This window comes from Pogona vitticeps, chromosome 2 (genome assembly GCF_051106095.1).
Source record: "Pogona vitticeps strain Pit_001003342236 chromosome 2, PviZW2.1, whole genome shotgun sequence".
NCBI classification, from domain to species: Eukaryota; Metazoa; Chordata; class Lepidosauria; order Squamata; family Agamidae; genus Pogona; species Pogona vitticeps.
The window spans coordinates 173,852,512-173,877,722 of NC_135784.1; the positions used below are offsets into that span (position 1 = coordinate 173,852,512).

General features: G+C 43.0%; 1 protein-coding gene across 2 annotated transcripts in view; it reads left to right on the forward strand.

Moving 5' to 3' along the window:
* The window catches only part of LOC110071748 (LIM homeobox transcription factor 1-alpha), a 93,112-nt gene that overhangs the window by 42,681 nt on the left and 25,220 nt on the right, over nt 1-25,211 (forward strand). The gene's annotated exons all lie outside the window — the stretch shown is intronic.

Below are 25,211 nucleotides of genomic sequence, written 5' to 3' on the forward strand. Positions count from 1 at the left end.
TTTTTTTTGGGGGGAGGGGGGCTGGTGGCTTCACTGTAGACTAACCTTCCCCTCAAGGAACATTGGCCTTTCCCACCTTTGAGTTCAGGGGTTGATCTTCCAAACCCCTTCCCAGCCAGGCGGCAGTGAGGGTAGGGAGTGTTGTTTGTGGAGCTGACCACTCTGCTGGGGGCTTTTCCCTCCAAACCGGCTCTGCTTTAGTCACCTCCGCTCCATGGCCAAGCTTGGGAAGTTAAACTTGGCAATTGTTGGCCCGAGGAAGGAGGCGGGAAGTGCTTCCTCTGCCTCAGGCACTGCAGCTTCGAGAAACGTTCCTCATCCACTGTTTGGCATGGGGGGCATGGGAGGGCCCATTGTGTGCAAGAGAAAATACATGGATTCCATGGTGTAGCCAGTCATAATGTTTCAAATAGGAGGAAATGAACCAGTAACGTTAAATGGGAACATTCACCCCCATATATATATACAACGTGACCATGATTCAGTACAACAGAGGTATGGAGTGTATCATTAGGAGTGGGGAACATTTATTTGCCTGGCGTGATCAAGCCCTCCGTATGCAACAGATGACATCTATGGTGATTTCTTAGCTTGAGGCAATTTGCCTCTGAAAGTCTGATCCTATCAAGGGAATTATGCTATGTGAGAATACAACCATCTCATTAGGCTTTGGTAAAACTCCCAATAATTGCAGATGCTTATTTTAATAAGCAGCAAGAAGTGAGGCCTTGTTAATAAAATCCCTGGTGCTTGTAAACATGAACTGAGCCTGTGTCTGAGGAGACCCGAAATAAGATTAGAGTCCTGGGCCAAAACTAACAAAATGAATTTCAACAGGGAGAAATGTAAGGTCCTACACCTAGGCAGAAAAAAAATGAACTGCACAGATATAGGATGGAAGACACCTGGCTAGACAACAGGACCTGTGAAAGGGATCTGGGAGTCTTGGTAGACCACAAACTGAACATGAGTGTGATGCGGCTGCCAAGAAAGCCAATGCAAGTCTTGGTTGCATCAATAGGAGTTTAGTGTCTAGATCAAGGGAAGTGATAGAACCACTCTATTCTGCTTTGGTCAGACCTCACCTGGAGTATTGTGTCCAGTTCTGGGCACCTCAATTCAAATTCCACCTGAATCTCAGGAAGATGTTCCTGACAGTCAGAGCTGGTCGGCAGTGCAATAGGCTGCCTCGGAGTGTGGTGGAGTCTCTTTCTTTGGAGGTTTTTAAGCAGAGGCTGGATGGCCATCTGTCAGGAGTGCTTTGATGGAGTTCCTGCATGGTTGGACTTGATGGCCTCTGTGGTATCTTCCAAACCTATGATTCTATGATAATAAATGACATATTCTTGCTCCAGTTTGGGTCTTCCCTTATTTGCATCGTATTTGCTCTTTGGACATTTAAGGAGGGCAACTGTGGCCCTCCACTTGTTTCCAGACTCACCATGGGATATGCTGTCTAGGGCTGCCCCAACATCTCAATAGGCTGGGAAGGGCAGTCTAGCAACAGCTGAAGATCCACCATGTAAGCAGTCCAGCAGGTTGTGTGGAATCCATGGAGCAGCAGGCTTTTGAGTATTCCAGGAACTGGCCTGAGAGGAGAATTGAAAAATATGGACCTTTCCTGCAGCCTGAGAGGTTCTAGAAGATGAGGAAACCTATCTGGTTTACATCCCACCTTACCTATAATAAGAACAGCAGGCTTCTATGCTGGGCTGTTGCAAGATAATTGCATTTGAGAGCACATGCTGCCTGCTTCCCTACCCCCATCCCCAGTTCTACATGGGTGCTTTGCATGGATCACTGTCAAGTTGGTCTTAAGTCGCACCGGTGACTTGACTCAGCTATTTTTTTCCCCCAGTGACTCAGACTTGACATTGTGACTCAGGACCCATCAACACCTCCTTTTTTTCTGGGTGGGGGGAAAGCGTATTTTTAATGCGAACTCAGACTTGGGGTTTGGGACTTGGGCTTTGGTACCAAGAACTTAGACTTGGACTTCGGACTTGGTACCAAAGACTTGGACTTGGACCCGGACCCAAGGAGTTGCCAACATCCCTGGTGCTTGGGGGTGTGTGCGCGCACATAAATGCCAGGGGGGAGTGGGATGGGAGGAAGGGGGAGAGAGAAAGAGAGAGAGAAAGAAAAGCCTGAATGTTTTGGAAATGTGGCCATGCTAGTCCTTTTCAGCAGAATGAAAAGGAAAAGAAAAGAAGCATCTGGTGACACTTTGGAGGGTTGCTTTTCTATCAGATTTTGTTGTGAATTATAATCCATCACTTTCAATGGGCTGTAATCCATAAATGTTTGTGCTAAAATAAATCTGGCGTGCTGAAAGATGCCACAAGAGTTTTTCTTTCCCCTCTTCCTCTTGTTATTCTGAATGTTTTGAGAGGCTGACACTAGCACTCCCTTTCTGGATGGCCAGTCCCTGCTTACACAAACTACATGTTTGTAAACAAACAACTATGACCAATCACCCCTCTCTGCTTGCCATCACCATCATCTACTACAAAGTGAGGCCAACAGAAGCCATTTCAAATCAATAGACCTAAGAGATGCTTTGCTTGGTTCTGGATGGATCCCAGCCCATTTCTCTGAATTGCTCATGCAACAACTGATTCTCTTTTAAAAAATCTGACTCTGGATCTTGCTTCGGCTTGCGGGACATGGGGAGAGCACGAAGCCTTCCATCTTCTCAAACAGAGCGAGTCATCTTTTGCCTCTTGGCTCAGCCCAGATGGAATGGAGAAGGCATTTCATGGCAACGACAGGGCTCTTAATCATACTCTGAGCTCATCTGAATGTTTTGTTTATAGATATGCCATCATTATGAAGTTTGTGTTTTTAATGTCCTGGGCTTTGTCAGTTTGGAAACGGTGTGAAGAAAGAGAGGAATAAAGCTGCGTGTAATTAACATCATTAATCATACGCTTGATGGAGGGAGGCGGAAATATCTTCCTATGCTCTTGCATCCATGTGAAAAGAAGATGGTCTGAAGCATGAGGGTAGAATCTGTATTGTTATTAGTTGGTTGGCAATAAGAACAAATTCAGTTGTTCAATGGGTCCCTTGTTAAAGGCAACAGCAGCAGCACTGGAGACTCATTGCCTGCAAACTGCAGTGCAGTTCCGTTCTAATCCTCCCTGGGCTACAAATCAGGGTTCAGCTCCATGCAAAAGGTCCCTAGGCTGCAAACCAGGGCTCATTTCCATGCAACAAGTCCCTGGGCATTAAAGATTCTCACTTGTAATTACTGACAGAAAAATAAGGGCAGGCCAGACAGAGAACACCAGCATGCCACATACAGCCAAAGGCTAGAGGTCCAGCATCTCTACTGTAAAATATCCTTTTCAGTATCAGAACATATTAAAAAGGCCACATTTCAGATTGCAATTTAGCTGGCATGACCAGTGGGATTCTAGGAGATGCCACCCCAAAAAGTAACTTTCCCAAGTTATGCATATGGACATTAGATTCCATCACTTAGCATGTTAGAGATACTGGGTGACATTCAACCATCCATTTTCTTTCAGCCTGCCTTCCCTCACAGGGTTGTTGTGATGAAATGTTAAAAAAGCTTACATGCCACCTTGATCCATCTGTTGAAATGGGGACAGTGCTGTTATTTCACAGCATTGTTGAGGTTAGCAAACAACAGATCAGACATAATTGGAAGTCTGTATTCATGTTTTGGATGTCCTGTAAAGATCCAGCAAATTATCTGCAGATTATTTGAAGGTGGGACTTTGGCGAGATCAGCCTCGGTCAGAGCTGTGGTCCTTAATTAATAATAATTGTTTGCTGCCACATCGATTCCGACTTATGGCAATTCTTTCCAGGTCTTCCTTATCCACATTACTGTATACTTTATTTTTCCTTCCAGTAACTCGGGATTTGCATAGCTTCCTTTCTGTCCACTTTAATTTTAGAAAAGCCCTATAATGTGGAGCAAACTGAAAGAACGTTAAGTGCCACAAGGTCACCTGCTGAATGTAATGGCTGAGAACCGATTAGAACTTAAATTGTCTATGTCTCAGCCCACCAACATAACCAATGTATTATTACATGGCACGGAAAAAATCAGGAAAAGGTTGCATGGTCATCGAAAGAATAGAAATGAAGGAAAAAATTCACTATTAAGAATAATAATATTTTTTTAAAAAAACAGCTAGCTTTCAATGATAAATCATCTTCCTCAAGGCCTTGCAGCAAGTTCTTGTGGGTAGTTCCAAAATTATAAGCTGTTATTAAAATCCAAAAGTCACATGGCTGATGGTGAGGCCAAGCTACCTTCTTAGCTGGAGATGGTTGCAGTCTGCAAATGGCTTATTGGAGGGGTTTTGGTTTTTTTTTTCCTGGTCGTTTTAAAGATGGTGACAGAACAGGAAGTGACAGCAGGCACCATCCTGTGCACAGACCAGAATCAAGACTACTTCTTACGTTTTGTCCAGGACAAAACAACAGAGAAGAAGAGATCCCTGCCCTGTACATATGTCATTATGTGATTGGACTGTCCACTGAACTCAACTGGGCCTGAATTTTGAGCATACATATGTAGGATTCTTCTGCTGACTTAGAAGTTACAAGACAACTACCATACATATAACCCAGCAAGATCATGTACTCACCTTATGGTTGGTAGTCAAAAAGCAGACCCACACTTTCTGTGGGGCTCAAACCTAAGAGTTACCTATCAAAGGAAGGGTTTCATTTCTCTACTGCTTTCTGCTGCTGCTGCTGCTTGGGGTGAGGCAGATGACACCTCCGATCCATCATTGCCTTGTTGAAGCCATTCTTTATCACATTGGCTCATTTTGCTCTTTGGTGCACAGTCACTTTTCATTAGCTTTCTCCCCAGACTGTGTGGTACAGAGGGCTTCCAGACACTCAGCTCATCCAGAATTAAATACAAACTTCTCTGTGTTGGGGGAAGATAAGCTTTGGGAGATGATGGGTGCTTAATATGTGGATTGGAGGCTGGTGGGTGGAGAGATTTATAATTAATAACAGATAGAAAGGCATCAGATAGAGATAATGTTGTTTTGAAAGCATATGGCAGGGAGATCAGAAAGAGATTTCATTACTTTGCTCAGATTTAAGAAAAATATAGAAATAATATATGTTTCTTTTCCATAAAGTTGCTCATTGGAGAAGCGTGGAAGTCACAAGTTACAAGTAGCACAGGGCTTTCCACTAGTTCCTTTTGCAGTAATGAGTAATTTATCAATTAGTTAAAAATTATAGTAAAGTTACTTTTTAGTATAGCTAGTTTCTAGTTACTTTCAGACATTATTTTCCAAGGAAATTTTAAGGCATTTAAATGCATTCTGAACAACAACAACAACAACAACAACAACAACAACAACAACAAACAACAATGATGACGATGATGATGATGTTTTACAGCGAGTATTTTCATGCATTTTCCTAGTAAAACTAATGCACAGTGCATGGAATTAGCTGTGAGGCTAGAAGGCCACAGTTTCCCCACCTTTGGTTTTGAAGCCATCCTGAATTTGGGGGATTATTTGCTGGATAACTGTGTGAGCGACTTCTTTAAATAAACTGAAAATTCATCCATTAAATGTGTGTGTATCATAATGTCCTTGAGAACAGTGAGAGCAGGGACTCCAAGTCAAAGGGTTCACACACACACACACACACACACACACACACACACACACACACACCCTGCAGAGATTAGGATCAGCAATACTATGGTTTGGATATCTCACTGACCTCAAACCTGCCTGAAGGGACAGCAGTGCTGGAGAGGGCTTGATGTTTAATATAGATATGAAGTTCTGACATTACACTAGCCACCTAAGGTTCCTTGCCCTGCTGTAAGTTCCTGGACCTTGGAATGTTTATTCCAAGAGACTGCCCAGGAATTTTGGCATATATGGCTGGTTCCAAGCCAGACCTCAGCTTTTTAAAATGTGAGCCATCTCTTCACTGAGGGTGAGAACTGCATGATTCATGATGTCAACATCAGGATCAGCTGGTCCCTGATTGTCGTTCTTATTATGCTTAGAGCAGACTCACTGAATTCAGTACAATTAAAATTACTTTAGACTTCATTTAGATACGTCTGCTCAAAGCATAATTAGGTCTAGTGCTGACTCTAGGGTGAAATCCAGTTGTTAATCTCAACTAGATAAAGCCCAATAAGTCAATTGTAAATCATTGCTTTTATAAGACCCATTGATTCACACGTCTTCTCTAGCTGGGATTAACAACTGGATTTAGCTGTACAGTATATATTGCCATTGCTATTGGTATTTCTGTATATTAGATTTAGCCCTATATATTTAATTATTTAGTAGATTTAGGAAACACACCCTGAGCCTACTAAGTGCCCAAGGTGACAAACCATAAAACAGAATTAAAAACTCAACATAAACTTCTATATTATTTTTAAAGCAATAAACACATAATGAAAGCATTCATTACAATCAGATTACAGAGTGACAATAGAGATCAACATAAATTTTACACCATTAAAAGCCCATCTCAACAAAATAGTCTTCACTCCATCACAAAAAGGAAATTCCATAGTCTTTCGTTGATGAAGCAACACTGTTCCCTTCAGAGCTCTCCAGGGTCCTGAAAGAACTGCCTCTGTCTTGCCACTTGGATCCTGCTCCTCATGGCCACCCCTTCCATTTTTAAAAAAATTTATAGTACCTAGGACAACATTCAGAGCTCATTGCAAAGTACATGATGGTCTCTTATCAGATCCAAAGCAAGTCTTTTTCTTTTCTTTCTTTCTTTCTTTCTTTCTTTCTTTCTTTCTTTCTTTCTTTCTTTCTTTCTTTCTTTCTTTCTTTCTTTCTTTCTTTCTTTCTTTCTTTCTTTCCTTCCTTCCTTCCTTCCTTCCTTCCTTCTTTCTTTCTTTCTTTCTTTCTTTCTTTCTTTCTTTCTTTCTTTCTTTCTTTCTTTCTTTCTTTCTTTCTTTCTTTCTTTCTTTCTTTCTTTCTTTCTTTCCTTCCTTCCTTCCTTCCTTCCTTCCTTCCTTCCTCCCTCCCTCCCTCCCTCCCTCCCTCCCTCCCCCTCTCTTTCTCTCTTTATTTTTTTTATTTTTGTTAGACCTGCTGTACCTACAATGCTATGGATTAAGCAAAGGCTGAATGTTTAGCTGGTGGCATCATTATTTAGAGTTCATGGAACATGCATGCTGCTTGGTAGGATTTGTTGGTTTGATTAAATCTTATGAAGATAAATGGGAAGCTGGGAGCTGAGGCGGGAGATTAGCTTAGCAGCTTCTTGCCAAACCTATCTGGCGTCACTCCCCAAAGGCTCTTCCTTTCCAAGTTTGACCCAGAACTTTGTATCCAAAGTACAAGGTGCCAACTCTCAATGGAAACATAAAAAAGTTTTCATCATTCAGAAATCTGTAGAAATTTTTTTAGAGAATTTATCAGTTTCCTTAACAGTTTCATACAAGAGCTCTCAACCTGTCTTTTTCACAAAGGGGCCCATCCGCTTTGTGATGACAGGATGATTACTGTTGCTGTTGCTGCTACTGTTATTATTATTTTATTCCACTTGTATTATACTAGGCACCCTTCTAAATGTTCATGGGTTTTGTTCTCAAATGTTCTTGACTCCAGAGAATTGATAAGATGGGCTTAACAACTATCCAGATGTTGTTACTGGCACCCACACAGTTTCTGGGAAAGTAACTCCTGTGCTGTTTGATCATTGTCTCTGGCCATTAGTTTTATGTGCCTCTTACCCCAGGTAGCAGGCTCAAGGTTCACTCAGCCTTCCATCCTGCCCAGGTCAGTAAAATGACTACCCAGCTCATGGGGGTGGATGGGAGCAGTGTGTAGCCTGCATAATTAACTTGTAAACCTAAATCATCCAGATAATGCTTTAAGCACTATGGGGTGGTATATAAACGACACACTTTGCTTTGCTTTATGAAATCACCATTTCAGGAGTGGCCACACTTAATGACATAACCTGCACAGGTGTTACTGTAAGGGGCAAATATGAATTGCATGGAGAAGGCTTTGATGGAGAATGAATGGGTTGTATCCTGAAGTCCAGAGACTCCTACAGGAACCATTTGCGTTCCTCTCTAGCCAAAGCAACTAGCAAAAATATTGTACATGCCAACATATACTTATAAACACACATATACTCACACTGTAACTTTTCAAAAGTGCATACCTCTAACCAAATGCCAGTTCTACAAATACAAACAGAAAACTAGCTGTAATGTGCCAGTTGGATTAGTTTGTAGATGGAGATGGTCCTTTCATTTGTCTTCTCTGTGATCAAGGCTTTGCAAATATCCCTTATCTTTATGAGCCATATTAATCTTGTAGCAGACAAGGACCCCAACATTTCTTGCACAGCCCACCAATACTGGCTTATGTTACAGCCAAAAGACTATTTCCTCCATGCCCTGCATTGTTCCCCTGCCACTTTGTGACAAGACTTGTATTGCAATGCAACTGATTATAGTAGGCATATTAACTAGTCTAGAAAGAAAAGAAAAGGATTCATGAAAGCACTGTTGCTCAGAATACATCTCAGACAAAACAGTCCTCTCTCTCTTCAGCATGCAGGAGAGATGAAATGGAAGCAGCTTCTCCAGCTCAGACTGCATGCTCTTCTCTCCAGTCCCTTTGCCTGCCCTACTACCCCTCTTTGTTGGACATGTGAGAAATTCAGCTTGTATTACTTCTGACACAGACGATGTTGTGCTTTGGATTTTGCACTTCTCTGAATTGTGCAATAGGTTCTTAACATGCTGACACAAAAATTTATTTTCAGATTGGGATTTGGTAGACATGTGGTGGACATGGAGGGAAATATCATGCATAATGCACTGTCTGTGGCACTGTCTACTAAAAATATGGATTTTAGAAAGAAGTGAAAGAATTCAGAAAAGTTACAGGACATGAGAGAACAGACTTTTGGGGTAATGACAAGATTTGAAACTGACACATGCCAGAGACAGACTGATTTGTCTGTCAAAATAAATTTGGGGGGTGGGAAAGAAAACATGGCTGCTCTCTCCCCTGCTCTTCTTGGTGCCAGAACTGTTAAAAACTCTCCTTAGACCTGGTTCAACTATGTGTCCTTCTGGTTCAATCCTGTCAGCCCTGACTTGCTGTTCGTATCCAGTGTTTTAAGCAAAAGCTTATCCCATTACCTGCTACCTTGGTTTTTTTTTTTTTTTGGTTTTTTTTTTTTGGTTTTTTTTTTGTTTTCAGTTTTAAGTTCAGCTTGTCAAGTATTTGTTTTCAGAGTTCACGCAAATGTTCAGATGCCTTTTTATGCACAATTCCTTTACTGCATATTTCTGGTAGACAGTTGGCATTAATAGGCCTCCTTCCATATGAGCCTACCCAGCAATTAATATCTCATCAGGGGGCCCTCCTGAAAGAGCCATCCCTCAAGGAGGTAAGAGGGATGGCTTGTAGACAAAGAGACTCATGCAGAGTGCGGGCAGCATACAGGTCGAAGGAAGGAAGGAAGGAAGGAAGGAAGGAAGGAAGGAAGGAAGGAAGGAAGGAAGGAAGGAAGGAAGGAAGGAAGGAAGGAAGGAAGGAAGGAAGGAAGGAAGGAAGGAAGGAAGGAAGGAAGGAAGGAAGGAAGGAAGGAATCGTGACTGAGATTCGTCTGGCACCAATATTAATGACATTTCGGCACCAGGTTGAAATCTTCCTGTTCCAGAAGATTTTTAATTGAAATAATATCAACTGTGGGTCCTGATGGCAATTTTTAGAGTACTATATTTTAATTGTATTTTAATTGTTTTATCTTTTATCTTTTTTATTGCATTTAATTCGTTGTATGCCACCCAGAGACCTTTGGGTAGTGTGGGCAGCATATAAAATCTTTAAATAAAAATGGAGACCTCAGTTCCAAAATTCAGTAATGTGCACATTTTGAAGGATTGTTGAGGTTTGGTTTCTTTCCAGTAATTAGGTAAATGTGCATTAAAATGCAAATGGAACAGATTTTTCACCCATTTGTACTTCTTCTGCTAAGCAGAGGTTCCTCTCTTCTCTAGTCGGCTTCATCAAATCCGCATCTGAAACCTGAGGGACATCAAGCAGGGGTCCAACTTGTGCACCCCTTATAGGCAAAGGGAGAAATTGTAGGTTGTCTAGCCAAGGAGCAGTGAAATCCTGACTCAAAGATGCTCCAACTGTACTGAATTGGGACATGTCAGAAGCCACCTGTGTCCAGCACTTCTTTTATGCTGGTGCAACTGCTGTTGTCTTGGCAAAGCCTTCTTGCACTGGCTGATCTCAGAGATCGGCTAGCAGAAGGATCTGCTGGTACATCGGCTTTGCTGGCAACAGATACCCAACAGGCAAGCCAAAGAAGGATGTGTGTGCATGCATGCTGCATGTATTTGTGTGTGTGTATGTGTGTGTGAGGGAGAAAAGCTTACACCAAACCTTCTCCAGCCCATGATACTAGCATGAAATTAGACCAAAATAAGGATAGTCCTAAGTAATGTTTATTATCCCTAGGCTGGAAAGGGTATGGTATTCAGCCCATTTTCAATGGGCCTAGCATCAGTTCAGCTGGCTTTTGGCCTTCTTGGCTTGGAAGAGTGGCAGTTGAAGGCACTTTGCAACAAATTAGGCCAGAGTCAGTCTGTTGGTACTCCATAGTTTCTACAAATGCTTCCATACTGGCTTAGCTTCAAGAAGCACGAGAGGTGTGCTACTATGCTCCTTATGAAATGAGAAGATCTCTTGTCTGAAGTCCTTGTCTGGGCTTTCATGAATCCAAGTGTTCTAATTTCTAACACATAATAATAATAATAATAATAATAATAATAATAATAATAATAATAATAATAATAATAATAATAATAATAATAATAATAATAATAGTAGTAGTAGTAGTAGTAGTAGTAGTAGTAGTAGTAGTAGTAAATTAAGATATAAAAGAGTAGAGGGTCTCCTTTAAACTCTTGCTTGTTCTTTCTCACATGGGGAGGGTGTGTAAGTGTGCATGTGTGCACAGATCTAATCTCTCTCCTCTCTTTTCCCCTTGCTTCTCTCCTTCCCAAGCAAAATTTAATTAAATAATTCTAATGAATGTTTAATGATGTTCTTTTGTCATTATTAAATCTGTAATATAAAAAAAGAAGCTGCAGCCGCTGCAGCCACCGTCTCGCCATGCTTTTCTTCCGCTAATCTCCCCCTCTTTCGCTGTCCCTTCTCTCTGACAACGGCTGGCATTCAGGCCTGCAAACAGGAAATGAGAAAGGGAGAAACAGGATATTGAGTTTGAATACTATCTGGATCAGTAATATCACCCCTAGCTACTAGGGGGAAAGGGGCCTTTTCCCCATGCTGAGAATATTAATATAGCCCACTGCGGCTTGCCAGGGAGCAGCCGAGAAATCAATAGGAATTGATTAGCTCACACAGAAATTCTCATATCTTGGAGGGCGATCCTCTGCCAGTGTGGAGGACCCTGTAGCAAAGAGTTTGTGATGCATGCCTTGGGGGAGGTCAAGGGAGTAGGTGGAATATCAGCCTGGGAGATTTGACTTCATGAGATCAATTCCTCCCCCACCCCCAGCCCCCCACCCCCAAAAAAGTGGAAAGGGAAGACTTCGGGACAGTCTTGGCTAGAAAGAACCCAGTTTAGACCATGATTTGTGATAAAAGTTGGTCCCAGTGCAAATTACCCTGTAGAGTAGTCTCTGGCGGGAGAGGGTGGGAGTTATTTTGTAACCTGAGTGGCATCAGCTTGTTTTGCCTAGGGAAACCAACCAGCCTAGCAGTGCAGAGGTGGAGCAGCATGAGGTGTCAAGTTTGGCCTTAAATCTTGGAGGAGCCAGTGTAGCATAGTGATTTAAATAGTTAAGACTAAGGAGACTTGGGTTCCAATCACCACTAAGCTATGAAACCTACTGGAAGGCAAACCTATTTCCTTAGCCTGAACTCCCTCACAGGGTTGATGTAAGAACTAAGTGGAACAAGGAGGTCATTGGGGGAACTGTGAGATATAATGGAATAAACAAAGAAGAGATTTTGACCTGAGTTCAAGTCCTGCCTCAATGCTGTATCCCACATTACCTGTTGCCTTGTACCTTCAAAAATGTAAACAGGGAATGAGACAAATGTGTGGTAACAGATGCTTAGAATGAAGGATACATGAAATAGAAGGTTAAGACCAGTTGTCATGATGGCGGAGTCAGGTTTTGCCCTGTGTAGAAACTGAGGTGTGAAAACAGCCTAACTAGGATGAGATCCCTCGCTTTGGCCAAAGTTCGGTCTTTTGTCTGTGTCTGTAAAATGGTAACAGTGCTGATCCGTCTCACTGCAGGAAGGAGGAAAGAGGGCAGCTAGTTGAAGACAACAATGATGGTCTTGTGCAAGTGCTCAATTTCAGTAACATGTACACAAACATGCCTACACACGTCATCTAGGTAATCCACCAGATCTTCCCAGGCAATGTTCCTCTGGGTAGCCACCTTGAGGGGGCCCCACGAGTCATCTACAAGAGGTTCGGCCTTCTCTGCGGTGGCACAAACATTGTCGAATTTGCTCCTGGTGGAGTGTGTCCTGGCCCCCTCACTGAAGTTCATATTTAAAAGGCAACTTAAAATGCTGCTTTTCAGTGAGGCCTTCTGCACCGACTCTATGTGATTTATGACTCCAGTCCTGCTGTATTATGGAGAATCTGTTGATGGTGTCACTTGGGTTATTCGTTCAATGTTTGAATCGTTTAGTATGTGTCAGTATTTCAGTTGCCTGTATTTTCTCCATCACTGTTGTAAACCACCCAGAATACTGCATAGCACTAATGGGGTGGTATAGAAGGCAAATAAATAAATAAATAAATAAATAAATAAATAAATAAATAAATAAATAAATAAATAAATAAATACATCCATCCATCCATCCATCCATCCATCCATCCATCCATCCATCCATACATACATACATACATACATACATACATACATACATACATACATACATACATACATACATACATATGTGCCCCAAGCACCTTTTTCTACAGTTGCTGCTGCTGTTAAACAAAAAAACAAACGAAAACCAGAGTCAAGGTTAGATACTATGGTTCTTACTTTACCAAACCCCACTCTGAACTTTCCAGCACCAGTTCTGAAAGCTTGTTTCAGCTGTTCTGTTTCCAAACCACCCTAAATAAAACAATCCTTCTGCATTCCTCTTGCTAAACAGTATTTCTGCCTTTTCACACTGCCCAGGTTCTTCCACTTAGTGTCGGTATCTGAAAGGTCAGAGCAGGATGACCCAGAGCACGTTGGGTATTGGGGATGGATAATGGCTGCTGAGCAAAGCCCCCACACCCTTGATCTCGAAACCAGCCTCCCTGCTGCTTTCCCTGGCCCCGGGAGGCCAACAGGGAGGGTTGACAACAATGCTGTTTTCTTGGGTGAGAGGCCATTTTCCTAGAGATAAATGTTGCTATCCACCAGCAGAAAGATCACCAGGCTGTGCGTCAATGCCATCTTTCATTTTGTGCTAGACAGCCGGGCAAATTGGCGGCAGTGACAGTGTCTCTTGCAGCCAAGGTGGGATCAGGGGCATTTGTGGCTTCCATCTCCAGGACCTATCCTGTGTCCCCTTGAATCATTTTATATTAGACTCTCAGGAATATAATGCTACAAGTGGGACCCATAACAAAATGCTGTGTGTGATATTCCATTCCGGGTTTCGGTCAGTCAGGCTCCCATCCATGATCTCTTCCCCTGACACTCCGTTGTGTCTCCACCGATCCACTGCCAATGGGAAGTTCAACAGGCTGTGGCATGTCCAGCCCTCAAGGGATGGCATGGCAGAATATATTCCTACTCCTACTCCCTACTTTTCTATTTCTGAAAGCCTAGGGTTCCCAAACCTGATACTTTCCTTGTGTTTCTCAGAAGTCATACTAAAGCAGGCAAAGAGTGGCCCTTCTCCAAGATGTTGCTGGACTGAGACTCCTAGATGTCGTAGCCAGCTTTGGCAGTGGTGAAGCAGGATGGGAATTGTAATCCAATAAAACGTACGTAGAAGGCCACTAGCGGGCGTCCTCTGTGTGAAACTGTCTAGGCATCATAATTCAGTACCTGAGCTTGCTATTAGTACAGTGGATGGATATTCATGTCTTTAATCAACCTTCCTTTATTCTTACAAAGATGGGGGAATATATTAAATAAATATACAAACGTTAAACTAAGAGAAAACAGAAGACGTCACCAGATCCAAAGTCTTAGTATTGCCATAAAAATACAGATACACCTCATAAAACTTTCTTTTTGACACAATGATTGTAACGTTTGCAAGGAGTTTGTGACATACGCCTATTTATTTATTTATTTATTTATTTATTTATTTATTTATTTATTTATTTATTTATTTATTTAACCCCACCTTTTTCTTTAAAAAGTACTAACAAATATTGGAAAGTACTAGCAGTCGAAGTATGGTTGTGGGATGCTAGATTGCCCCAGCACAAAGCTGCTGAGGGAATGTGTACATTTTTATGAAATTGGTCTACATAAATGCAGCAGTGCATTGTCTCTCCTCTAGTCTAGCCTCTGTGTGTGCAGCCAGATCTGGACACAGCTTCTGCATATACAAGAAAAAAGTACAGGGCCTCTGCATTCACCCAAGACTTTCCTTCTTGCAGGTCCACTAATTGCACAGACAAAGGCTACATATCTACAATTTGTATGTGTGCGGACTTGATTCACACTTTGCGCTGAGCAGGCAGGAATTAGGAACAGAGTAACAATAGACATGGTCACAATGCTTTTAATTCCATCCACCCCAGCCCGCCTCAGAAGGTGGTTGCTGAATATATGAAATAAGAGAATGGGAGACAGCTGTAAGATGAACGTGCATGCCAGAAATCAGACATAGGTACAAAACATCCAAGAGTGCAGGTTAGGATTAAAGAGGAGTCCTGGGTCAGACACCTTTTTAAAATTACTTATTGGTTTTAAATATGTCCTGGGACATGTATAAATAAAAACACACATACATTCGACTTTTCTCCTAATACCAAGACCCGACATAATTCACAACAGAATTTAAAAAACAAATGCAGTTAGGAAACACAAGAAGTTATGATATTAGCAGATTATTGCATTGAAACAAAGCAATTTAAGAGCACACCAGTTTGTTTTTATAAACTGCCAATCTATTCTTATGTGATGGTCCTTCCAGGGTCACATAAGTGAAAAGCATTCTGAACCTTATGATCTCATTATCTGTTGTTGTTATCTGTGGTCAAGTCAGTTTGGACTTAATGGCCATCCTTTCCAGGTAGAGAAGAAGAGATTTTCCATTTCCTTCTTCTGGGGTCACTGTGGGACTGTGCAGCTTGCCCAAGGCCACACAGGCTGGCTCTTCTCTTGGGACACAGAGCAGGGAATCAAACTACCACCTAATTCACTCTCCAGCCAGCATTCATGATCTGTAGCACAGCATATTATAAAGAGCAGGGCTGGTCCTGCCCTTAGGAAGAGTGAAGCACTCACCTCAGGTAGTATATGGTTGGTAGTGACAATAAGGAGCTATCAGAGATGGATGTGGGGCACATGCCCTAACCTGTGCCTTCAAGGTAGCCTGCTGTCTCCAGAGACAATGGAAAATGCTGTCCAGTGTCCTGTCACCAGAGCAGAAAAAGCATATCAGCTACTGGTCCAGTCGGCCTTTGTACATGGAATAGGGTGGCCCTTCGGCACCATCTAGTTTTTTTTCCTTCAAGCACCAAAATATCTTGCGCTGGCCCTAGAAACCAAAGCTATATCAATCTTCAGGTGGGAATGGTGGGAAATAATACATAATTATTTGGGGATTTTGCAGTATAATATCTATTTTCCATCTTGTTTCTTTGATATATCCAACCAGGTCTGGCCTGACTATGAATTGGTTTTGTTTTGTTTTGCTTTGCATTTTAATAAACACATGCTTAATTTTACATTCCCAAACCAATATGTGAACTGAAACACAATTATACCTTGATATTCACATTTCTTTGAATTTTTCAATAACCGTTATACAGTTAAAAAGTACATATAGAAAAGTGCCCCTCCCCCCGAATGTGTAGGAGTAGACATGTATGAAAATGCCTGCGATCTGAGACGAGACTGCTTGCAAAAGTGTACATATTCATGAAATTGGTCTACAAGGGTGCACAGAATGGGAGAGACGCAGGTGATTCCTCGTGAACTGCAGCACTGCAAGAGGAAACAAATGGATGACCAGCAATGTGAAGAAGAAACGTGCTCAAAGCTGAAATGGACAGATCCTTTTGTGCTCACATTGGAAGGCAAAGCAAGGCCACTGTTTCCAGCAGTCTCTTCTGGGAGAGATGTTATTTCCCGACTGCTGGCTGTCCTTAGGGAAAGGAGGAGAGGGGGCCGTAGATGCAACCTAGTTCAGAGGAGTGGAGCATGAAGCTGGCCTTTCACAAAGGTCTCAGGCTAGCCTGCGTCTTGAAAACTCAAGGCCTTGTTTGTGACAAGGCTGAGATGGGAGGCAGGAACTGTGTTCCCAGCTGGAAGGACACTTAGATCATTAGTAGCTCACCCTGAGGTGGGATATCTTCCGAGGATGGATTTTAGAATGTAAGATAGGATGGGGACAGTGGGCCCAGCAGGAGAATAAGGAGGCAGTCAAGAAATGCAAGTGCTGCCGTCTTTTTTAAAAAAGCAACCTGGGGTTCTGAGCTCCCCGCATTTTATATCCAGACCTCTGTGCCTGCTCAACTGCCTGGTGAACTTTCCTCAGCATGGATCATGTCCCCGGCAGAAAAAGATGGGGAGGGGGAGCAAGACTCGCACTCTCTCCCCTGCACGCACCCACCCACCCCGCTTTCTGTGTTTGATATGACAGGAGCCCTGTGCATTCTGGGAGATTTTAATAAAGAAGACAGGCCTGTGAAATTTAATAAAAGAGTTCATCAGATTATACGGCAATGGCTTTGTGCCACAGCACTGGCAATAATATCCACGCAGCGGGAGGGGGGGGGTGCTTTAACCCCTTGAGGGGCGGCAGGGCGGCAGAGTATTAAATCTTTCACCGGCATCAAGCTTACAGAGCTTTAAGACTCTCTGCAGCCTGGGGAACAGCAAGACCGGCAGTTTGTTTGCATGCTGGGGTGTGTTTGTATGTGTATGTATATGGGGGGGTGGGGTTGGCCCTCACGAAGTGTCGATTTTATCTCTGACATGATGGAAGGATTCAACCCCCCTGAGCTCACTGGTGCTGTTTGAATTAACAGTCTCCTTTTCGGCAGGGCTTCGGAAGTGGTGAGGCTAGAATTTGTTGGGGAAAAACCCCGTGTTCTTGATCGGGCCATCTCAGCCCTTCTCCTATCCTAGTATATCCCAAATCCTTTGGTGGCTGACTGTGGTGAGTCAGTAGGGAGTGGGAGACCCTTTGAGAATGTTCAAAACGAAGGGGAAAATATTCATGCTTATTATATATTTTTAAGGATCATCTAAGGTCCCCCTTCCCATTTCAGCTTGGGGAAAACAGAACCAGCCTCTACAGGAGTGTTGATGATTTAATTATCCCTCTACTGAATTAGACCTCCCCCATCCTAAGTCCCGTATATCTAACATATATTATTTTTTAAACATCATCTTGGCCTGAATCCAGTTATAAGTCCCAGCTAGAGTAGGGTCATTAGATCACTGGAATGTACCTCAGTGTTGATTCAGCACCCAGCACTGAATTTGGTAAGTCTACTCTAACTAGGTTGAACAATTGTAAATCAGGCCATAAATATTTGTTTTAAGCTAATCCTGATTTCATATATAAATACTTAGCTATTTTCCACCTTAAACTCCTGTGGATAAGGTCAACTGAGGGGACATAAACTGGCATAAACTGACAAAGCAAAGTTGGATATGAAAGTGGAGAGCTGGATGTGTGGACAACTTCAAAATACGACTTCAAAAGCATGACAGCGCCTGGAAGAAAAGGGAGTGTGACAATTTATCTTTTGCTCTTTATCTGAACCGCTATCCGTTCCTTGTGCCTGGGAGGAAGAACCTACAGCCCTGCAGATCTTATTGGATTTCAATTCCTGCCTCCCACACAGGGCTGATGGAAGTTGGAGCACACGAACACCTGCAGAGCCAATGGGTTCTCGTCTCTGTTTTAGGGGATAGCTGAAATGAGATTGGGGACAAGACGAAGGTTTCCATATAGACTCCCCATGTACAAGTGGCATTTCCAGGGAACACGCCTAAAATAGCTGCCACCTTCCTCCCCAAAACCAAGTCTTATAGAAGCCTAGCCAGAAAGTGGGGAATGGACAACCATAGAAAGTGGCCATAGAGAGCGTTGTCATCTTTCTCTCAACATATGAAGCTTTGAGATCATCCAGACAATGAGAGCTGAGAAAACCAAAGAAAGGGGTAGGAGTTTTGTCTACACAAGACAGTTACACTGTGGGATTCACTGCCACAAGATGGGGTGAAGTCCACCATCATAGATAGTATGAAGGGGAAACTGGACAAAGGAATAAAGGAGTGGGCTATGGGTAGGTAGAAGCCATGAGGGCTACATGCATTATGCCCCTAAATCATAGATTTTGGAGGAAAATTGAAAGAAAGGACTATTGCCCTTGTATTTTGCTTTTGAGTTTCCCAGAGACATTTTCCTGGCAGGAAATCCCACAGGGCTTTTGGTCTGACTTAGCAAGGCTCTTACATTCTTATTAATTATGATTCTTCTCTGACTTCTTCTTGACTCCTCTCTTCCGACAAAGTCTGCCTCTAAATTCTTTATCAAGCTCTATGAAAGCTGGAATTGTTGTTATTGTTATCGTTGTCGTCGTTGCTGTATTATTTTGAAATTTTGTTGGACGACCAGGCCTAAGAGAGATGCAGGGCAAGGAGCACAACAGGGCTGGGACAGTGGCTCTTGGCAATGAGTCTTTTATACATGCTCACCAAGAATATGAAAATATCTCAGACTTGTGTTTCTCCCAAGCTATCCCTGTTTCATATTTGGCTGTGAGATTCTGTGGGCAGGGCTGCGTGAAAATCTAAAAAATGTTTGTGTGTCTTTTTTTCCCCACAATCATGCACATTTTAACTGTTCTTGTAAAAGTCTTAAAGAGTGCAAAAATGCTACTTTAGTTGAAACTGTTAAATTCTTCCTCTTTTTTAATGTTAATTTCATTTAATAGCAACCCACATGGGGAGAGGGGGTTAGAATACAGTATTCCAAAACAAACACATTTTCTGTCTCCCTCCCCTCCCATATGAAACTATGGATTTTGTGTGTGTTTTGAAATGTGTCTCCAACAGCATCCCTGTTTGTCACACATAAGCTGCTGTGGCGTACTTGCATCCAGGGGTATATCTTGCACATATGGGTGGTCTTTTTGGTTTCTCTCTCAGTTAAGCTGCACAAGCTGAATTCCTGTTGGACAACCCTAAGGTCTTAGGTTCAGGGCTTGAGCGTTTGCTCTGTCAGTGATAATGGATAGTTTCTCCTAATCAACAGAGGAGAAAATCCCTTCTACTGAGTGAGACCAATGGTCGGCCAAGCAGAGGTATTATTTCCTAGTGTTAGCTGGGATGCTGGAAATTGTGCCATGCCCATGAGCATCACTCTAAAAAGGATATCCAGCAAAAACAAAAGAAAAATAATTTTAAAAAAAATAATATTAAAATGTTGTGGCACCCTAAAGACTAACTGTGATATTTTAATTATGAGTTTTCATGGATCAAGTCCAGTTCTTCAGAGATGTCTTTCGTTCTCCTAGATATCATCTCTAAATCACAACTGGATGAAACTCCTAGACTTAAATCAGAGTATATATTCTTGTTGCCTGTTCAGATTTTTTTAGTTTAGAGTAGGGTTAGGAAGTTACGTTTGGGATGATGTGTTGATGGGCATCTGAACTGTAGAAAGAACTGAACTGTGGTCCATGAACCAGAATAATGAGTAGACATTCCCTTCTGTGATGCCTAAAAACTGGCTGCTCATGAATAGTGCTGGCATCTCTGACAACTGGGGGACTGTGGTCATTCTGATAATATTGGGCTAGCCCTTTTTTTGTGTAGCTAATGCTGGAAGAAGATGGGGGTTGCATTCCAAAAAGCAAGGTAGGGCCACACATTCCTCATCTTTGTAATAAGGGTTCAGTTGGAATCAGGAAGATTTTATAGAGTCCAAGATGACATTTGGAGGGGGGTGGTCTAAAGTGGGTCAGAGCTTGGAAGGTGATTCTATTGCATCGGGCATGGTTGATGAAGGCTGCTGGGAGATGTAGTCCAAAAAAAGCCACTTTCTCAAGCTCTGGATTTAACATTCCCAGAGTAGAAGCGTGCCTGGTCATTTTATATAAGCTCACCTGAGCTCTGCACCAGAACAGGGAAATACAGAGGTTAATAATATTTTATTATTCAGAGTGATTAACATATTTTGGGTCACTCCTTGCACTCATGGGTGCTCAGAACAATTTACAATAAAGCCATAAAAAGATAAAGTGGAGAAAAATCTAGCACAAGGGAGAGAGTATGCAGACATTACAATAAAGCAGGGGAGCTCCCTAAACTTAAAGAGTTGTATTAATTCCTGAAAGCTCAGTTAAACAATATCATGTTTGCCAGCTATGTAAACTAAAGCCTGATAGTAAGGTGATGAATTTAAATTCCCCTGAATGGAAAGTTCTGCAACTGGAGGGCTGCTACGTACAATCTCAGTTCCCTGGATGTAGATCCTCGTGTAATGAAAACAGTTCCATCTAAACACTGAAAGGCAATATTAGCAGCCTTGCAAAAATAATAATTGTCTTAAACAGCAGCAGACTTGCTGAAAAGAAAACTTCTTCTTGGAAAGAGATCTCCTTTCTGAAGAACTGCAGTAGCTGAACAGGAATGCTCCAAATGGCAAAACATTGTTGAAGTTTCTATTTGTGGTTGTAATAATGGGAACCAGAGCAGTCAGACAAGGTCTGTTGGGTTCACCTTTTCCCTAGACCCCTCCAAGGCTGACCCCTACCCAGGAAATCTGATGACCAGACAAGGAAGGGGAAATCAGATCCAGAATTTGGAGTCTGGTTGCTTAGACGGATCTCTGCACTGAATTCATTCACCCACCATGCTATGTCTTCTGGTCCCCCAGTCCCTGTGTGGAAGATCAAGAGACCGCAATCTTAAGACCAGAGCATCATCATGAACAGTGCCTTCAGATTTCACCTGAAGGTTCGAAATTAATCTGATCTGGGCCTTTATGGGAGTTTGGATCATGCTGGGCCCACTCCTATTCTTTTTCAGGAGCTTCATCAGCTTCTGAAATTCCAGACTTTCGCTGGCCTTGTATAAATACCTTTTGGAAGTCACAGCTTGTCATCCTAAATTACTTGCTTCCAGATGCTTGCTGTCTGCTTCATGTACAGTATGGTCTTGCCCAGCACCTTGCAAAGGCCCTATCTTGGCCAACAAAGGAGAGGGCAAAGGAGAACGGGCAACCAGGACTGAGATTCAGGAAGACAATCTCTGGTGCCAACTTTGATTGGCTACCCATAGTCACTAACAAAATGCTTCTGTGCCCCAGAATTGGTATTCTCTGTCCCAGAGCTTGGTGTGTGTGTGTGTGTGTGTGTGTGTGTTTAGTCGTTTAGTCGTGTCCGACTCTTCGTGACCCCATGGACCAGAGCACGCCAGGCCCTCCTGTCTTCTACTGCCTCCCGGAGTTGTGTCAGGTTCATGTTGGTTGCTTCGCAGACACTGTCCAGCCATCTCATCCTCGGTCGTCCCCTTCTCCTCTTGCCATCACACTTTCCCAACATCAGGGTCTTTTCCAGGGAGTCTTTTCTTCTCATTAGATGGCCAAAGTACTGGAGCCTCAGCTTCAGGATCTGTCCTTCCAGTGAGCACTCAGGGTTGATTTCCTTTAGAACTGATAGGTTTGTTCTCCTTGCAGTCCAGGGGATTCTCAAGAGCCTCCTCCAGCACCACAATTCAAAGGCATCAATTCTTCGGCGGTCTGCTTTCTTTATGGTCCATCTCTCACTTCCATACATCACGACAGGAAAAACCATAGCTTTGACTATTCGGACTTTTGTTGGCAAGGTGATGTCTCTGCTTTTCAAGATGCTGTCCAGATTTGTCATCGCTTTCCTCCCAAGAAGAAGGCGCCTTTTAATTTCAGGGCTGCTGTCTCCATCTGCAGTGATCATGGAGCCCAGGAAGATAAAATTTGACACTGCCTCCATATCTTCCCCTTCTATTTCCCAGGAGGTGATGGGACCAGTGGCCATGATCTTAGTTTTTTTGATGTTGAGTTTCAGACCGTTTTTTGCACTCTCCTCTTTCACTCTCATTACAAGGTTCTTTAATTCCTCCTCACTTTCTGCCATCAGAGTGCTATCATCTGCATATCGGAGGTTGTTGATATTTCTTCCGGCAATCTTAATTCCGGCTTGGGTTTCTTCCAGTCCAGCCTTCCGCATGATGTATTCTGCATATAAGTTAAATAAGCTGGGGGACAATATACAGCCTTGCCGTACTCCTTTCCCAATTTTGAACCACTCAGTTGTTCCATGACCAGTTCTAACTGTTGCTTCCTGTCCCACATATAGGTTTCTCAGGAGACAGATAAAGTGGTCAGGCACTCCCATTTCTTTAAGAACTTGCCATAGTTTGCTGTAGTCCACACAGTCCAAGGCTTTCGCATAGTCAATGAAGCAGAAGTAGATATTTTTCTGGAACTCTCTGGCTTTCTCCATAATCCAGCGCAAGTTAGCAATTTGGTCTCGAGTTCCTCTGCCTCTTCGGAATCCAGCTTGTACTTCTGGGAGTTCTCGGTCCACATACTGCTGAAGCCTACCTTGTAGGATTTTGAGCATAACCTTGCTAGCGTGCGAAATGAGTGCAATTGTACGGTAGTTGGAGCATTCTTTGGCACTGCCTTTCTTTGGGATTGCGATGTAGACTGATCTTTTCCAATCCTCTGGCCACTGTTGAGTTTTCCAAACTTGCTGGCATATTGAATGTAGCACCTTAACACCATCATCTTTCAAGATTTTAAATAGTTCAACTGGAATGCCATCACCTCCACTGGCCTTGTTGTTAGCCAGGCTTTCTAAGGCCCACTTGACTTCGCTCTCCAGGATGTCTGGCTCAAGGTCAGCAACTACATTGTCTGGGTTGTCCGGGATATCCACATCTTTCTGATATAATTCCTCTGTGTATTCTTGCCACCTCTTCTTGACGTCTTCTGCTTCTGTTAGGTCCCTCCCATTTTTGTCTTTTATCATGTTCATCTTTGCGCAAAATGTTCCTCTAATATGTCCAATTTTCCTGAACAGATCTCTGGTCTTTCCTTTTCTGTTATCTTCCTCTATTTCTTTGCATTGTTCATTTAAGAAGGCCCTCTTGTCTCTCCTTGCTATTCTTCGGAAGTCTGAATTCAAGTTTCTGTAACTTTCCCTATCTCCCTTGCATTTTGCTTCCCTTCTCCTCTCTGCTATTTCTAAGGCCTCGTTGGACAGCCACTTTGCTTTCTTGCATTTCCTTTTCTTTGGGATGGTTTTCGTTGCTGCCTCCTGGAGCTTGGAGAGAGTTCCTTTTTTGAATCCCAGAATCCCTCAACGAGCAGTGTCCATGCTGGGGATGCAGGATTTGTATGCATCTCAGACAGGCAGAAGAATGGTCTAAGAACTAGTGAGGGATGCCCTGAAGCCACATTTAACTGAATGCCTAAGAGGTCTCAGGTTGGCCAGCTGGGCCAAACCTTGCTGACTCCAGAGCAGAAAGGGTGTTGAATTCAGTTTGGTCGGGAGCTAGCCTCTGGGATCAGAGAAAACCCACAGAGTCCCTCTGAGTCCAGGGTGTTCTCAGAGGTAGAAAATATACCAGGCAGCCCAGCCCTGCCTCCCGGATCCAGCTTCAATTCAAACTGCGGCCAGCCATTGATGGTTGAGACTCAGCCGCCTTAATCCATGTTGCTTGACTGTGGCTTTAAGGAGACAAGACTAGAGAATGGGGTGGGGTGGGCGACTGGATATATATTTTCCCCTTGAGACCCTTGTTCATCACAGTGCCATTGTTAAGAGGATTCCTGGAAATGAAAAGGCCTTATTGTTTTGCTTCCAGGCCGCCTCCATCCTTTGCTCCTGGCCCTGGCCTTGCAATCTGGAGAGCAGCTTTCAGCCTTCCCACTTCAATATTTCAGGCAGCGAAGGGTGGATTTTGGAGCTGAGCGCTGAGTAAACAGACCCTCTCTTAAGCCAGGGACTGCTTCATTTTGACTAAATCTTAACCAAACAAGGCGGCTTCATGAAGCAGAGAGCCAAGTAGCCTTGGAGGTGGCCTCAAGTCCCGCTTCATTAACACCTTTTAATCCCGCTGGTACATTTTTATATTCTCTAAATTACCCTTCCCAGGCTCAGGTCAGGGCTCTCTAGGCTGTTACAACAGGCCTAAGAATTTCACAATAACTGCCCCTGTTTCTTCCAGCCACTTGAAGAATGGAGTGTCTCCCTTTGGGACAGCCTCCCTTTGAATGGGTTTTCATTTAAAACACAGAGGGAGCAAGCTGATCCTCTTTATTGAAACAGATATAAGGGAGTAGCTTTGGAAAGTTGCTTTTTTGGGGGGAGAGGGGGGAAAGGGAGAGCTCCCAGAATTCTCCAGCCAAGATGGGAGTTGTAGTTCAAAAATGGAATTTTCCCCATCTGGGACTAAGGCATCCACATGAGCTGTGAGATTCCAGGAGCTGCAGTCAAAAAGATTCATTTCCCCAAGCTTGGCTCTGAGTAAGGGCACGTGTTTCCCTCAAAACTCTAAATCTTAAAATCATCACATTGATATTGGCACCTTCCCTCACTCTCCAAATGGTGCCCAAGGAAAGCATCAGTGGCTTGTAGTTTCTGACTGTACTTTGTATGGAGAATAAGAACTACGAGGCCTCCAGAACAGATCTTGGAAAAGTAACCCATTTGGGCTAAAACAGGCCATTGTTGGTTGTGGATTCTGATAACTGTAGTCCAGAAAAGCAAACTCAAATGTAAGGAGGAGCAGACAGCCCATGGCAACTGTCCAAGATAAAAATTTCCAGCCCACAACTATTGTCTGTAAATATCCAGTTCTTGCCAGGCGCGAAGCCAAGCAGCCAAACAGTGAAAGAAGGTAGGATCACTAGAATATGCTTTTGGCTTCCATTCTTCACACAAAAATGGTGTATTGGTTGTTGCCGGACACTGCCTAT